Below are 15,902 nucleotides of genomic sequence, written 5' to 3'. Positions count from 1 at the left end.
GTTCCACTCACTTTTTATAGCATCATTATATATCATATCAGTAGCTCATCTTCATAAAACTTTTAATGATCAAGTAACAAGCTATTCATATGTTAAAGTATAGGTCATAAACTTTCTTGAAACTAACAAACTATATTCTCAGTCATCAAACAATTGCAATTCATCTTATTTTCAGGAAGGGTCTATGTCAGAGCTTTGATTTAGCAAACTCCACATACTCAACTATCATTTAATCTTTCACAATTGCTAACACTCACGTGATATTTATGGATTCAAAGTTTTAATCGGACACATAGAAAGATAGGGGCTTATAGATTCGCCTCCCGACTTTTTACCTCAAGGGTAATGTCAATAATAATAGTTCATGATAACTTACATCCAATTAAGCTAGAAGATAAAAGTAAAAGATAGGCCCTTCGCAGAGGGAAGCAGAGGTTGTCATGCGCTTTTATGGTTGGATGCACAAAATCTTAATGCAAAAGAATGTCACTTTATATATTGCCACTTGTGATATGGACCTTTATTATGCAGTCCTTCGCTTTTATTTCTTCCACATCACAAGATCGTATAAAGCTTATCTTTTCCACATTAATAGATCATACATATTTAGAGGGTAATTTTTATTGCATGCACCGATGACAACTTACTTGAAGGATCTTACTCAATCCATAGGTAGGTATGGTGGACTCTCATGGCAAAACTGGTTTAAGGAATGTTTGTAAGCACAAGTAGTATCTCTACTTGGTGCAAAGAATTTGGCTAGCATGAGGGGGAAAAGCAAGCTCAACATGTTGGATGATCCAAGACAATATACTTTATTTCAGATATAAGAAAACATAACCCATTACGTTGTCTTCCTTGTCCGACATCAACCTTTTAGCATGTCATATTTTAATGAGTGCTCACAATTACAAAAGATGTCCAAGATAGTATATTTATATGTGAAATCCCTCTTCCTTAAATATTTTTTCATGAATTGTTCAAGTGACCAATTCTACGTTTGCTAACTTTCAATAAGTTTACTACCTATACTTATTCTATGTGAAGTCATTACTCCCCATGGTATAAGCATATGAAACATATATAGATTCATATTTATGATATTCAATTATTCAACCATTTACTCATAGGATGTATGTGAAGCACGTGAGTAAATGACAAAACTACTCCAAAAGATATAAGTGAAGGACACTGAGTAGTCAAATAATTAACAAGCCATGGGAGGATTCTTTTTCATTTAATATTTTAGATCCAATGATTTTATTCAAACATCAAGTGAAATTGAAAATATGCTCCAAGCAAAACACATATCATGTGAAGAATAAAAATATAGCTCCGAGTAAGGTATACCGATAGTTTTGAAGATGAAAGAGGGGATGCCTTCCGGGGCATCCCCAAGCTTAGGCGCTTGAGTCTTTCTTGAATATTACCTTGGGGTGCCTTGGGCATACCCAAGATTAGGGTCTTTCCACTCCTTATTCTCCTCATATCGATATCTCACCCAAAGCTTGAAAACTTCAATCACACAAAACTTAACGGAACTTTGTGAGATTTGTTAGTATGATAAAGAGTAAACCATTCACTTTGGTACTGTCAAAGACAAGGTTTATAATTGTTCTCACACAATGCCTACTGTACCATATCATTTCTACAATTTATATTGAGAAATATAAGCCATAGAAACTAGAAAGCAAGCAAACTATGCAACGAAAACAGAATCTGTCAGAAATAGAACAGTCTGTAATGATCTGAACACCAACCATACTAATGCTACTCCAAAAATTCTGAAATAAATTGGTGGACATGATTAATTTGTATATTAATCTTCTGCAAAAGAATCAGCACCAAAGCACTCTTCTGTAAAAAAAAATGGCAGCTAATATCGTGAGCGCAAAGTTTCTGTTTTTTACAACAAGATCACATTAACTTTCACCCAAGTCTTCCCAAAGGTCTTACTTGGCACTTTATTGAAACAAAAGCTATAAAACATGATTACTACAGTAGCTTAATCATGAGAACACACAAAAAAAGTAAGGCTAAATATTGGGTTGTCTCCCACAAGCGCTTTTCTTTAATGCCTTTTAGCTAGGCATGATGATTTCAATGATGCTCACATAAAAGATAAGAGTTGAAACATAAAGAGAGCATCATGAAGAATATGACTAGCATATTTAAATATAAACCATTTCTTATGCCTAGGGATTTTGTGAGTACATAATTTATAGGAGCAAGAATCAACTAGCATAGGAAGGCATAACAAGTATAACTTCAAAACTTTTAGCATATAGAGAGGAAACTTGATATTATTGCAACTCCTACAAGCATATATTCCTCCCTCATAATAATTTTCAGTAGCATAATGAATGAATTCAACAATATAACCATCACATAAAGCATTCTTTTCAAGATCTACAAGCATAGAAATTTTTCTACTCTCCACATAAGCAAAATTCTTCTCATTCGGAATAGCGGGATCACTAGTTCCTAAAGTTGACACTCTTCCAAACCCGCTTTAGATGATAGTATTATTCATACTCCAAAATATATAAGTGAAGTTCATGGAGCATTCTACAATTAATATAAACTAACCAATGTCCAATCTCAAAATGTATAAGTGAAGCACACAAAGCATTCTATAAAACCATACTCAAAAGATTTAAGTGAAGCACAAAGAGCAATTCTATAAGAACATACTTAAAAGATATAAGTGAAGCACACGAAGTATTCTATGAATTTATGAAGGTACATATCATACTAGCGTGGTTATTAAAGAAAAAGAAAAACACAAAGGACACAAATCATGTGAACAAAACAAAAACCGAGGTATACCGATATTTGTTGAAGAAGAAAGATGGGATGCCAACCAGGGCATCCCCAAGCTTAGATGCTTGAGTATCCTCTGAAATATTTACTTGGGGTGCCTTGGGCATCCCCAAGCTTGAACTTTTGCCTCTCTTTATTCTTCTCATATTGATAGCTCCTCCATCTTCGAACACTTCATCCACACAAAACTTTAACAAAAATTCTGTGAGATCCGTTAGTATAATAAAGCAAATCACTACCTGTAGGTACTGTTTCAAACTCATTCCAATTTCATATTAGAACTATATCTACTTTATTCCAGCTTCTATATGGTTCATACCCTCCGATACTAGCCATAGATGCATCAAAATAAGCAAATAACACACGAAAAACAGAATCTGTCTAAAACAGGACAGTCTGTAGTAATCTGGAGGTTTAGTAAACTTCTGTAACTCCAAAAATTATGAAATAAACTTGAAAATTTGAAAATTTTGTACAGAAGTAATGTGCAAAAAGTTTCAGACCCATTTGACTTTCCAGTAAAAAAATTAAAATCACGCTCTACAGCCAAAGTTTCTGTTTTTGTTCTGCACATAGTAAACAAGTAATCTAATCATCCTAAAACCAAAGCTTGGCACATTATTTTTATAATACAGTGGATATATATAAGGGGATAATTATTTACAGAGAAACTTCCATGAAAAATTCTACATTGTTTCCGTGAGCATGAACACAAGTGCTCAAGGTCGACCCTCACTTCTTCAATGCATAACTTTCCAATCACTTCTCTTTTTGAAAAACTTTTTAGGCATGAGAGGCAAGTAATTTTTTTTGAATTTTTATTCTTTAAAAAAATTGTATGTTTCACCCACAACTAAACAGAAACAAAAAAGGAAAACAAAATCTACTTAGTGAAGAAAGCAAACAAGCACACACGAGAATATCAACACCACTCTATTGCTCCCCGGCAACGGCGCCAGAAAAGAGCTTGATAATCCCCAAGTGCAGGGAATCATCATAGCAATTCCCAAAGGTGGAAGTGATAAGTATGGAGTGTCTAACCCACAAGGAGCTAAAGGTAATATCAATATTCTCTCAAGTCCTATCTGCCACGGATACGACTCTACGTACACCGAACGTTTGCTTCCAACTAGAAACGAGAAATAAAATTGCGTTGTGGGTATGAAGAGGATAACTTTGCATGATATCAGAGAGCTAAAATATAAAAGTAGGTGTTTTTATCATAAAGTTAGAATATATTACTAAATATTATAAATAGCGAGTGTGGAATAATGGTGGATTGGTGTGCGGAATTGTCCTAGGCAATTGTTGACAAGACCGGTAATCACTATTGCAGTTTCATATGAGGGAGAGGCTTAAGCTAACATACTTTCTCTTCTTGGATCATATGCAATTATGATTGGAACTATAGCAAGCATCCTCAACTACTAAAGATCATTAAGGTAAAACCCAACCATAGCATTAAAGTATTAAGTCCTCTTTATTCCCATATGCCATGTCTCGTTTACCCGTGTTTGTGTTTCAGCCACTCATGCAACACAGACAATAAGCAAACCATGGACATATTCCAACACCCTACAGCGGGAATCCCTCACGCTTGCGCGACACGGAGGGCACCATAGGACAGCACCAAAGTAAAACATACAACTCATACCAATCTAGATCACCAATCAACCCAAAGACAAAGGATATCTACTCAAAACATCATAGGATGGCAACACATCATTGGATCATAATATGTGGCATAAAGCACCATGTTCAAGTAGGGATTACAGCGGGGTGCGGGAGAGTGGACCGCGTAAAAGAGATGAGGATGGTGATGATGATGGTGATGTTGATGAAGACGATCACCGCGGCGATGATTCCCCTCCCGATGGCACTCCGGTGCCACTGAAAGGAGGAGGAGAGGTTCTCCCCCTTGTGCTTCCTCCTCCATGGCCTCCCCCTAGATGGGGAGAGGTTCCCCCTCTAGTCCTTGGCCTTCATGGTGATGATGGCCCCTCCGGGATCCTCCTCCATGCCCTCCGGTGATGATGGCCCCCTCCGGCAGGGTGCCAGAGAGGGCCTAGATTGATTTCTCGTGGCTACAGAGGCTTGCGGCAGTGGAACTTCCGATCTAGGTTAATTTTCGGAGGTTTTTGTAATTATAGGAGAAGTTGGTGTTGATTTCACGACAGGGGGGCCCTCGGGGAGTCCACGAGGCAGGGGGCGCGCCCCCACCCTCGTGGGGCCCCCGTGACACCCTTCCGGTGGATTTTCGTTCCAGTATCTTTCATATTTTCCAGAAAAAATCTCCGTTGATTTTCATCGCATTCCGAGAACTTTTATTTCTGCACAAAAACAACACCACGGTAGTTCTGCTGAAAACAGCGTTAGTCCGGGTTAGTTCTAATCAAATCATACCAAGATCATATAAAAATATTGTAAACATGGCATGAATACTTCATAAATTATAGATACGTTGGAGACGTATCAGGTACACCATCTATCACAGATCCGAAGGCAAGATATTCGTTGCTAAGAATGTACCCTTTCTAGGGAAGGAGTTTCTCTCGAAAGAAGTGAGTGGGAGGAAAGTAGAACTTGGCGAGGTAATTGTACCTACTCCCTTATTGGAAAGTAGTTCATCACAAAAATCAGTTCCAGTAATTCCTACACCAGTAAGTGAGGAAGCTAATTATGATGATCATGAAACTTCTGATCAAGTTACTACCAAACCTCGTAGGTCAACCAGAGTAAGATCCGCACCAGAGTGGTACCGTAATCCTATTTTGGAGGTCAAGTTACTTGACCATGACAAACCTATGAACTATGAGGAAGCGATGATGAGCCCAGATTCCGCAAAATGGCTTGAGGCCATGAAATCTGAGATGGGATCCATGTATAAGAACAAAGTATGGACTCTGATTGACTTGCCCGATGATCGGTGATCCATTAAGAATAAATGGATTTTCAAGAGGAAGACAGACGCTGATAGTAGTGTTACTATCTACAAAGCTCGAATTGTCGCAAAAAGGTTTTCGACAAGTTCAAGATGTTGACTACGATGAGATTTGCTCATTCGTAGCGATGCTTAAGTCTATCCGAATCATGTTAGCAATTTCCACATTTTATGAAATCTGGCAAATGGATGTCAAAACTGCATTCCTTAATGGATTTCTTAAAGAAGAGTTGTATATGATGCAACAAGAAGGTTTTGTCAATCCTAAAGGTGCTAACAAAGTGTGCAAGCTCCAGCGATCCATCTATGGACTGGTGCAAGCATCTCGAAGTTGGAATATATGCTTTGATAAAGTGATCAAAGCATATGGTTTTATACAGACTTGCGGTGAAGCCTGTATTTACAAGAAAGTGAGTGGGAGCTCTACATCCTTTCTGATAAGTATATGTGAGTGACATATTGTTGATCGGAAATGATGTACAATTTTCTGGAAAGCATAAAGGAGTGTTTGAAAGGAGTTTTTCAAAGAAAGACCTCGGTGAAGCTGCTTACACATTGAGCATCAAGATCTATAGAGATAGATCAAGACGCTTGATAATATTTTTCAATGAGTACATACCTTGACAAGATTTTGAAGTAGTTAAAAATGGAACAGTCAAAGAAGGAGTTTTTGCTTGTGTTGCAAGGTGTGAAGTTGAGTAAAGACTCAAAACCCGACCACGGCAGAAAATAGAAAGAGAATGAAAAGGCATTCCCTATGCATCAGTCATAGGTTCTATAAAGTATGCCATGCTGTGTACCAGTCCTATTGTATACCTTAGCATGATTTTGGCAAGGGAGTACAATAGTGATCTAGCAGTAGATCACTGGACAGTGGTCAACATTATCCTTAGAGTACTAAGGAAGTATTTCTAGGTTATGGAGGTGATAAAAGAGTTCATCGTAAAGAGTTACGTTGATGCAAGCTTTTGACACCGATCTAGATGACTCTAAGTCTCGATCTAGATACATATTGAAAGTGGGAGCAATTAGCTAGAGTAGCTCCGTGCAGAGTATTGTAGACATAGAAATTTGCTAAATACATACAAATCTGAATGTTGCAGACCCATAGACTAAACTTCTCTCACGAGCAAAACATGATCACTCTTTGGGTGTAATCACATAGCGATGTGAACTAGATTATTGACTCTAGTACACCCTTTGGGTATTAGTCTCATGAAGATGTGAACTAATCACATGACAATGTGAACTAGATTATTGACTCTAATGCAAGTGGGAGACTGAAGGAAATATGCCATAGAGGCAATAATAAAGTTGTTATTTATATTTCTTTATATCATGATAAATGTTTATTATTCATGCTAGAATTGTACTAACCGGAAACTTAGTACATGTGTGAATACATAGACAAACAAAGTGTCACTAGTATGCCTCTACCTGACTAGCTCGTTGACCAAAGATGGTTAAGTTTCCTAGCCATGGACAAAGAGTTGTCATTTTATAAACGGGATCACATCATTAGAGAATGATGTGATTGACTTGACCCATCCGTTAACTTAGCACTATGATCGTTTAGTTTATTGCTATTGCTTTCTCCATAACTTATACATGTTCCTATGACTATGAGATTATGCAACTCCCGAATACCAGAGGAACACTTAGTGTGCTATCAAACGTCACAACGTAACTGGGTGACTATAAAGATGCTCTACAGGTGTCTCCGATGGTGCTTGTTGAGTTGGCATAGATTGAGATTAGGATTTGTCACTCTGTGTATTGGAGAGGTATCTCTGGGCCCTCTCAGTAATGCACATCACTACAAACTTTGCAAGCAATGTGACTAATGAGTTAGTTACGGGATGTTGCATTACGGAATGAGTAAAGAGACTTGCCGGTAACGAGATTGAACTAGGTATTGAGATATCGATGATTGAATCTTGGGCAAGTAACATACCGATGACAAAGGGAACAAAGTATGTTGTTATGTAGTTTGACCGATAAAGATCTCCATAGAATATGTAGGAACCAATATGAGCATTCAGGTTCCACTATTGGTTATTGACCGGAGATGAGTCTCGGTCATGTCTACATAGTTCTCGAACCCGTAGGGTCCGCACGCTTAACGTTCAGAGACGATCGGTATTATGAGTTTATGTGTTTTGATGTACCGAAGGTAGTTCGGAGTCCCGGGTGTGATCACGGACATGACGAGGAGTCTCTAAATGGTCGAGACATAAAGATTGATATATTGGAAGGTTATATTCGGACACCAGAAGGGTTCCAAAGTGTATCGGGTATTTTTTGGAGTACCGTGAGGTTACCGGACCCCCCCTAGGAGTCTATGGGCCTTATTAGGCCCTAGTGGAGAAAGAGGGCAGCAAGCAAGATGTGGGGCGCGCCCCCCCTAGGCCCAAACCGAATTGGTTTAGGGTTTGGGGGGTCGGCCCCCTCTTTCCTTCTCCCCTCCTCCTCTTTCCTCCTTCTCCTAGTAGGAATAGGAAAGGGGGTGAGGGAGTCCTAGATTAGGAGGTATCCGGACAGCCGTACTATATCTTTTGGCCGTACTATTGGACTATGAAGATACGAAATTGAAGACTTCGTCCCGTGTCCGGATGGGACTCTCCTTGGCGTGGATGGCAAGCTTGGCGATACGGATATGTAGATCTCCTTCCTTGTAACCGACTCTGTGTAACCCTAGCCCCCTCCGGTGTCTATATAAACCGGAGGGTTTTAGTTCGTAGGACAACATACAATCATACCATAGGCTAGCTTCTAGGGTTAGCCTCTACGATCTCATGGTAGATCAACTCTTGTACTACACATATTATCAAGAACAATCAAGCAGGACGTAGGGTTTTACCTCCATCAAGAGGGCCCAAACCTGGGTAAAACATCGTGTCTCCTGCCTCCTGTTACCATCCGCCTAGACGCACAGTTCGGGACCCCCTACCCGAGATCCGCCGGTTTTGACACCGACATTGGTGCTTTCATTGAGAGTTCCTCTGTGTAATCATCGTTAGGCTTGATGGCTCCTTCGATTATCGATAGCGATGCAGTCCAGGGTGAGACTTTTCTCCCCGGACAGATCTTTGTATTCGGCGGCTTCGCACTGCGGGCCAACTTGCTTGGCCATCTGGAGCTGATCGAGAGTTACGCCCCTGGCTACCAGGTCAGGTTTGGAAGCTTAAACTACATGGCCGACATCCGCGGAGACTTGATCGTCGACGGATTCGAGCCCCTGCCGAGTGTGCCGCACAATCACGATGAGCATGATTTAGCTCTACCATCGGACAGTGTTCAGGAGACCGCACCGGCAACCGCTCCGACCCTCAATTCAGAGCCAATTACATCATCCATGGACGGGTGGATAGACCCCGCCATGGAGGCCGCATTCTCAGTGGCAATCGAGCCAAATATCGACCTTACCCTTCACAAGATCCGTGACGCCAAATTGTCAGATTCTTTCCTGGCCACGGACTCCGAACCGCCTGCGCCCGTGCCTATCGAATCCGACTGGGCGCCGATCATGGAGTTCACCTCCGCGGATATCTTTCAGCACTCACCCTTCGATGACATACTAAACTCATTAAGGTCTCTCTCTCCCTGTCAGGAGAGTCCTAGCCGGACTACGTTCGGCAGGATTGGGATGCGGATAACGAAGAAATTCGCCGCCCACCCACCACCCACTTAGTAGCCACTGTCGACAATTTGAACGACATGCTCGACTTCGACTCCGAAGACATCGACGGTATGGACGATGATGCGGGAGACGAAGAGGAAGCACTGCCCACGGGGCACTGGACAGCCACCTCCTCATATGATATATACATGGTGGACACACCCAAAGAAGGGAATGGTGACGAGACAGCGGAGGATGACCCCTCCAATAAGCAACCCAAGTGCCGACGTCAGCGGCGCCGCTCTAAGTCTCACCAAAGCAAAAGCGGTGACACCGGCACAGAAGATAATAACACTCCGGATAGTGCCGAAGACGACAAAAATCCCCTCCAGCAAGATTTAGAGCAGGAGGATGGAGAAGCCAGCCCTCCCGAGAGAGCGGCAGATGGAGAGGCGGAGAATGATGATTACATGCCTCCCTCTGAAGACGAGGCAAGCCTCGACACGACGAACTTGTCGTGCCGGAGGATCCCGCCGAGCAAGAGCACTTCAAGCGTCGGCTTATAGCCACGGCAAATAGCCTTAAGAAAAAGCAGTAGCAGCTTCAAGCTGATCAAGATTTGCTAGCTGACAGATGGACCGAAGTCCTTGCGGCCGAGGAATATGAACTCGAACGCCCCTCCAAGAGTTACCCAAAGCGCAGGTTGCTACCCCGACTGGAGGAGGAAGCATTAAAACCAACATCTCCAGCATATGACGCGGCTGATCGGCCACCTCGTGGCCGCGACAGAGAGGCATTTCAGCCAAAAACTCAGCCCGCACCCCGACGCCATTCACATAAAAATGTCAAGGCATGGGGAAACACGCCAGACCTGCGAGACGTATTGAAGGACAAAGCAAAACATGCAAGATCGATCTACGGATCACGAGGGCACGCCACTATGCAAGACGATAACTGATACAGTAAAAGTAAATCCGGCCGGGCCGAACACAGCGGACGAGACTCATTTGAGTTGTGTCGTGACATAACCCACTACAGAGGCACCGCACACCCCATATGCTTCACAGATGAAGTAGTGGATCACCAAATCCTAGAGGGTTTTAAACCCGTAAATATCGAATCATACGATGGCACAACAGATCCTGCGGTATGGATCGAGGACTTCCTCCTGCATCCACATGGCCCGCGGTGACGATCTACATGCCATCAAATACCTCCCACTCAAGCTCAAAGGACCAGCTCGGCATTGGCTCAACAGCCTGCCAGCAGAATTCATTGGCTGTTGGGAAGATCTGGAAGCCGCATTCCTCGACAACTTCCAGGGCACTTATGTGCGACCACCAGATGCCGATGACTTGAGCCACATAATTCAGCAGCCAGAGGAATCGGCCAGGCAATTCCGGACACGGTTCCTAACAAAGAAAAATCAAATCGTCAACTGTCCGGATGCAGAGGCCCTAGCAGCTTTCAAGCACAACATCCGCGACGAGTGGCTCGCCCGGCACCTTGGCCAGGAAAAGCCGAAATCTATGGCAGCCCTCACGACACTCATGACCCGCTTTTGTGTGGGAGAAGACAATTGGCTGGCTCGCAGCAATAACATATCAAAGAACCACGATACTTCATATACCAAGGATAGCAATGGCAGGTCACGTCACAACAAACATAAGCGCCGCGTCAATAACGACAATACCGAGGATACGACAGTCAATGCCGGATTCAGAGGCTCTAAACCCGATCAGCGGAAAAAGCCATTCAAAAGAAGCACTCCGGGCCCGTCCAGTTTGGACCGTATACTTGATTGCTCGTGCCAAATACATGGCACCCCCGACACACCAGCCAACCACACCAACAGGGAGTGTTGGGTGTTCAAGCAGGCCGGCAAGTTAAACGCCAAAAACAAAGATAAGGGGCTACATAGCGATGACGAGGAAGAGCCCCGACAGCCGAACACCGGAGGACAGAAGAGGTTCCCCCCACAAGTGCGGACGGTGAACATGATATATGCAACCCACATCCCCAAGAGGGAGCAGAAGCGTGCGTTAAGGGATGTATACGCGTTGGAGCCAGTCGCCCCAAAGTTCAACCCATGGTCCTCCTGTCCGATGACCTTCAATCGCAGGGACCACCCCACTAGTATCTGTCATGGCGGATTCGCCGCACTGGTCCTAGACCCAATCATCGACGGATTTCACCTCACTCGAGTCCTTATGGACGGCGACAATAGCCTGAACCTGCTTTATCAGGACACAGTGCGCAAAATGGGAATAGACCCCTCAAGGATCAAACCCACAAAAAATGACCTTTAAAGGCGTCATACCAGGTGTAGAGGCCGATTGTACAGGCTCAGTCACACTGGAAGTGGTCTTCGGATCCCCGGATAACTTCCGAAGCGAGGAGTTAATCTTCGATATAGTCCCGTTCTGCAGTGGCTATCATGCACTGCTTGGGCGAACCCCATTTGCGAGATTCAACGCGGTACCACACTATGCATATCTCAAGCTCAAGATGCCAGGACCTTGGGGGGTCATCACAGTCAATGGAAACATAGAGCGCTCTCTCCGCACGGAGGAGCACACTGCAGCCCTCACAGCAGAAGCGCAAAGCAGCCTCTTAAGGCAATCCACCAGTTCGGCGATTAAGGACCCGGACACCTTCAAGCGCACCCGGAGTAATCGGCAACAAGACCGCCTGGCATGTTCCGAGCTCGCATAGCAATGCGGCCCCCACCCCAGTACCAGCCAAACAGCGAAATCCGTGCCACGCGTACATAATTATGCATTAAAAATACCATGGGCACAGGTGGGGAGGGGGGCACGACTATGGCACGCCCCAAGACGTGGCTCAACCGCACTAGGGGCTTCCCGCTTTGTTATTCTTCTCTCTTTCAGGACTTTAATCTCTGGAAACCCCGTCCGGCAGTATGATTGCCGGACACACGATGCAACAACCAAGGAGGCAGAAAGCTACGTCGCACCATGGAACTCCCAGGTGGTCTCTGGCAACGAGTGAAATACATGCTTTAAATACCATTCCTCGGCTTGCCCTTGGAAGGGACATGTCAAATAGTCCTACTTTTTTGCTTATCATACTAATTGTATCATTCTGCTTCGACGCACCCTTTTTGAATAAACAATGCATAGCTCTAGTCTATTATAGCATTCTCTATTCCTTTATATATATATGTGTGTGTGTGTGTGTGTGTTCATTCATGACATTCAGAACTCGTACACTCTGGTACGGCCAATACGCCAGGGGCTTAAGCGTACCCCATAATACGGCATGAGAAATCCGAACACTTTTGACAGTGCGGCACCCCAAACTTATAGCATTATATGCATCGGCTCCGAATCATGTCTTGGGTCAATAGTTGGGTTTGCCCGGCTCCCATGTTTTGGTACCTTACGTTCCGCTATATCGGCTAAGGTAGCACTGGGAGAACTACTGCGATTTGTGCGCCGGTTAAGCTGGGCTAAGCACCTCAGTAGAGAAAGCTAAAACTGACTATCATGATAAGGCGAGAGCTGGTCGCTGTTCGAGAGGTTTCAAGTCCCTAAAGACTTATGCCGCTTAGGGCGAGGAGTCGGCTTTGTGTGGCTTACGCGTGTATAGCGTCCCGAATTCGGCCTTCCGAATACTAGGGGCTTCGCCAAAATTTAAAATTATAGAATTCTATGGCTAAGTGAGAGTGATAACGCATTATAGTCCGATTGCCTTGTTCGTTGTGCTGAGCACCTCCCTCGAAGGACCCAACAATGGGAACAAGAGTGCTCAGATTTATCCCGAACACCCCAGCACTCGTGGCATGGGGGCAGAAGGCGATGACTGGCCATCTCTCAGATTTGATAAACGGCCGCACAGAAGGTAATATTTTAAATTAAAACAAGCGTTGCATAGCGCACATGAACAAGTTTTCATAATACAGGATCACACGAGCAAGTTTATTCAAAAATTACATCCTTCGCACATTCGTCCACCACAAGACGGGCACCCTTCAGGACACCCTCATAATACATATCAGGGTGGCGATGCTCCTTGCCCTGAGGAGGCCCCTCCTTCACCGGCTTCTTGGCGTCCATCTTGGCCCGGTGCACCTTCGCACGGGCAAGAGCCCGACGTGCACCTTCGATGCAGACGGATCGCTTTATGACTTCTAGCCGTGGGCAGGCATCCACAAGCCGTCTCACCAGGCCGAAGTAGCTGTTGGGAAGGGAGTCGTCAGGCCACATCGGACTATAAGGCCCCTCATGGCCTGTTCGGCCGCCTTGTGCAGCTCGACCAGTTGCTTCAGCTGGTCGCTCACAGGCATCGGGTGTTCGGTCCCAGTATACTAAGACTAGAACAACTTCTCCGTCGAGCTTCCCTCCTCGGCCTGGTAGTACTGTGCGGCATCTGACACGCTGCGAGGCAAATCTGCGAATGCTCCTGGAGAGCTCCGGACTCAGGTAAGTAACAAGTAATTTACTTTCACATGCTTGCTTTGCATAATGAATGCCTTACCCGTCGCGATCTTCTTCATCACCTCAATTTCCTGGAGGGCCTTTTGGGCCTTAGCCTTGGCATGCTTTGTGCTCTCGAGGGCCGTGGCAAGCTCGGACTCTCGCGTCTTCGAGTCAAGCTCCAAAGCCTCGTGCTTCGTCACGAGAGCCTGGAGCTCTTGCTGCACCTCGCCCACACGTGCCTCTTGTTTCTCACGCTTGGTGCGCTCCTTGGACGCTTTGTTTTCGGCCTCGGATAGCGCTTGCTTCAGGGTCGCCACTTCGGTCGTGGCCCCTAGCACATCCATGATGATCCTATCATTTTGCAACCATATCTTTTTATATATATATAGACAAGGTATTACTTACCTTTGTTCTCCTTGAGCTGCCTCTTGGCAAGGTTGAGCTCTTTCACGGACCGCTCGAAGTTCTGCTTCAGAGCGGCGACCTCCGCAGTCAGTGCGGCAGAGGCCAGTAGCGAAGCCTGCATACGCATACAGACATACTTATTTAGACTCCTGCGGTTATTATTTGATCCTCTATTCGGCTTTTCTTTGTGAACACCAAACAGAGCATCAGGGGCTACTGTCTATGTGGTAATATTTTCCTATATTTTAAATACTTACCTCAAAGCCTGTTAGAAGGCTAGCACAGGCTTCAGTCAGTCCGCTCTTGATGGACTGAACCTTCTCGATCACCGCACTCATAATAGTGCGGTGCTCTTCGTCGATGGAAGCGCCGCGAAGCGCTCCCAGCAAGTTGTCCGGTGCCTCTGGATGGACAGAGGTCACCGGCATGGATGGCTTACCCCTCTTGGAAGGGGGCCGCATGCCCGAGTCCGGAACCACTGAAGATTCCGGCGCAGTGTTCGGCTAAGCGCCGAACTTGGAGCCCCTGGGAGCCTGGCTCCCTTTGCTCCTGAAGTCCGGAAGGTCGCCTTGAGGCGCCTCTAGGACTGTCTCCCCCCGGCTCGGTGCCCCTCGAGACAATACCTCGGCATTACCCGTAGGGCGGGGAGAGGAGGCGGATGAAAGTGGATCGCTATCCATATCTGACGAATCCAAGGAACCGTCCGACGAGGATACGTCGAGACGGGCTCGGGGCGGACTGCAGGATCATATTCGACGTTAGGAGGAGCAGTGCGATAAAAGTTTGCTATGAGTTACTCTGGCATCTGAATACTTACGACTTCGCCGGGGGCTTGGCCCTGAGTAACCACTCGTCTTCGCCGTTGGCGGCGGTGGTGGAACAGTCCGGAAGGAGAGTCCTTCCCTTCTTGGACCCTTCGGCCTCCCTGGTTGGGGCGGCCTTCCTTTTCTTGTCTCCCCCGGCTGGAGGGGGAGAGTCTTCATCTTTCTCCTCCTCGTTTTCATGGGAGGAGTGCATCTTGGAGTTATCGTACGATGAGTCTGATACCACATGGCGCCGGGAACTCTTTTCGGTTCCCTTGGCCTTCTTCTTGGTCTTCCCCGGCACCTCATAAGGAGCCGGGGTACGCATCTTCGTCAGAAGAGCGTCCGCAGGGTCTTCGGGCAGAGGGACCGGACAGTTAACCTGCTCCGATGTCTTCACCCAGTCCTGTCAAAGGCATGGGAGCTCAGACCCTGCACATGGTCAAGCTATGGGAAATAAATACCCTACCAGATGTACATAACTTACCGGATTCGCAGGGTGCTTCGTGCTTAGCCCACGGTCCTCGGTAAGAGAAGGAGGGACCTCGGCGCCCTTGAACAGCACCTTCCAGACGTCCTTATGCGTCGTGTCGAAGAGCTCGTGTAGAGTCTGGTGCTGGGCCGGGTCGAACTCCCATAAGTTGAAAGCCCGTTGTTGACACGGGAGGATCCGGTGGAAGAGCATGACTTGGACTATGTTGACAAGCTTAAGTTTCTTGCTTGTCATGTTCCGGATACACTTCTGGAGTCCGTCTAGCTCCACCGATGAACCCCAGGACAGGCCCTTCTCCTTCCAGGAAGTGATCCGCGTGGGGATTCCAGATTGAAACTTAGGGGTCGCCACCCAGTTGGTGTCGCGCGGCTCGGTG

This window comes from Triticum dicoccoides, chromosome 5A, assembly GCF_002162155.2.
Source record: "Triticum dicoccoides isolate Atlit2015 ecotype Zavitan chromosome 5A, WEW_v2.0, whole genome shotgun sequence".
Classification (NCBI taxonomy): Eukaryota; Viridiplantae; Streptophyta; class Magnoliopsida; order Poales; family Poaceae; genus Triticum; species Triticum dicoccoides.
The sequence above is the reverse complement of the archived record's forward strand: the minus strand, read 5'-3'. Positions refer to the sequence as shown.